Source organism: Phaseolus vulgaris, chromosome 11 (assembly GCF_051622355.1).
Source record: "Phaseolus vulgaris cultivar YP4 chromosome 11, ASM5162235v1, whole genome shotgun sequence".
In the NCBI taxonomy this organism is placed as follows: Eukaryota; Viridiplantae; Streptophyta; class Magnoliopsida; order Fabales; family Fabaceae; genus Phaseolus; species Phaseolus vulgaris.
In genome coordinates, this window is record NC_143508.1 from 55,125,001 (window position 1) to 55,127,500 (window position 2,500).

Sequence of the window (2,500 nt, forward strand, 5' to 3'; positions counted from 1 at the left end):
GCCAAGTTCATGATTTTGGTGTTTTGGCTTGATTTTGTGGCTTGGTGGTGATTTTGGTGAAAAACGAAAATCATGGTTTTGGAAAACTGGCTGGACTCAATCCTCACAAATGCCTTCAAAGTGATGTGGGAGAAGTTTGGGATCAAAAGGAATTGATCTTGACATGGTTGGTGCATAGCCAAGTTCATGATTTTGGTGTTTTGGCTTGATTTTGTGGCTTGGTGGTGATTTTGGTGAAAAACGAAAATCATGGTTTTGGAAAAGTGGCTGGACTCAATCCTCACAAATGCCTTCAAAGTGATGTGGGAGAAGTTTGGGATCAAAAGGAATTGATCTTGACATGGTTGGTGCATAGCCAAGTTCATGATTTTGGTGTTTTGGCTTGATTTTGTGGCTTGGTGGTGATTTTGGTGAAAAACGAAAATCATGGTTTTGGAAAACTGGCTGGACTCAATCCTCACAAATGCCTTCAAAGTGATGTGGGAGAAGTTTGGGAGCAAAAGGAATTGATCTTGACATGGTTGGTGCATAGCCAAGTGCCATGATTTTGGATTTTTGGCTTGATTTTGTGACTTGGTGGTGATTTTGGTGAAAAACGAAAATCATGGTTTTGGAAAACTGGCTGGACTCAATCCTCACAAATGCCTTCAAAGTGATGTGGGAGAAGTTTGGGATCAAAAGGAATTGATCTTGACATGGTTGGTGCATAGCCAAGTTCATGATTTTGGTGTTTTGGCTTGATTTTGTGGCTTGGTGGTGATTTTGGTGAAAAACGAAAATCATGGTTTTGGAAAAGTGGCTGGACTGAATCCTCACAAATGCCTTCAAAGTGATGTGGGAGAAGTTTGGGATCAAAAGGAATTGATCTTGACATGGTTGGTGCATAGCCAAGTTCATGATTTTGGTGTTTTGGCTTGATTTTGTGGCTTGGTGGTGATTTTGGTGAAAAACGAAAATCATGGTTTTGGAAAAGTGGCTGGACTCAATCCTCACAAATGCCTTCAAAGTGATGTGGGAGAAGTTTGGGATCAAAAGGAATTGATCTTGACATGGTTGGTGCATAGCCAAGTTCATGATTTTGGTGTTTTGGCTTGATTTTGTGGCTTGGTGGTGATTTTGGTGAAAAACGAAAATCATGGTTTTGGAAAAGTGGCTGGACTCAATCCTCACAAATGCCTTCAAAGTGATGTGGGAGAAGTTTGGGATCAAAAGGAATTGATCTTGACATGGTTGGTGCATAGCCAAGTTCATGATTTTGGTGTTTTGGCTTGATTTTGTGGCTTGGTGGTGATTTTGGTGAAAAACGAAAATCATGGTTTTGGAAAACTGGCTGGACTCAATCCTCACAAATGCCTTCAAAGTGATGTGGGAGAAGTTTGGGAGCAAAAGGAATTGATCTTGACATGGTTGGTGCATAGCCAAGTGCCATGATTTTGGATTTTTGGCTTGATTTTGTGACTTGGTGGTGATTTTGGTGAAAAACGAAAATCATGGTTTTGGAAAACTGGCTGGACTCAATCCTCACAAATGCCTTCAAAGTGATGTGGGAGAAGTTTGGGATCAAAAGGAATTGATCTTGGCATGGTTGGTGCATAGCCAAGTTCCAAGATTTTGGTGTTTTGGCTTGATTTTGTGACTTGGTGGTGTGCCAAGAATCATGAAATTTTCAAAGTGGTGGTTTTTGAGTTTTGTTGGTTGGAAAGTGTCACAAATGCATGCAGAATGAGGTCTAGAAAGTTTGGTATCAAAACCAAGCCATCTTGATGTGGTTTTGAATTTTTGAAATGTTGGAAAATAGAGGGTTTTGAAAAAAATTCATGAAAATTCGAAACCTTGGCCAATCCTAACGAAACTTGGTGGGCACCTTCTTGATATTATTATGGGATGGACTGGAAAAAATCACGCAAAAATACGGTGTCTAGATACGTTTTTCCATTTTTCCCGATTTTCCACATTTCGGGTCTTTGGAAAAATAAAAAAAATACTTCCCCATGTCGAAAAATTCTAATTTTTTGCAGGCAATGTTGTACCATTTTTATGAGGATCCCTGCAAAAAATCTCGTGAAAATTCGTTCTCTAGGTCCCAAAACAGAACTTATGTCTACTCAAAAAAAGTGTATCTACTTGTACAAAAGTGGCTTTTGCATATTTAGCTATTATAGGGGGGGGGTGTTCCTCAATGCAGCCAGCTCTTGCACCATGGAAAATTCTGGTGCGGTCCCTTCATTCCCCCCTGTTTTGGCTTGCTTTGTGGTGGGGCAAGTCAAAACGCCCACACATGGGTGATCCACCAACTTGGGTTGGTGTCACCCGTTGTGGGCGGCGGCATGGTGGTGGCCGCCGTCGGTTCCGGCCGACTGACCCGGTGGGAAAAAATGTGAATCTGTTATGTGGATTTGTGGCACGCTGGTGGGATTTTCGTTGTGTGGCTCATTTCTAGACTTGTGAGCATCACGAAGGGGGTATGGCTTCCAACCGTTCGCGGGGAAGGGGCCATCAT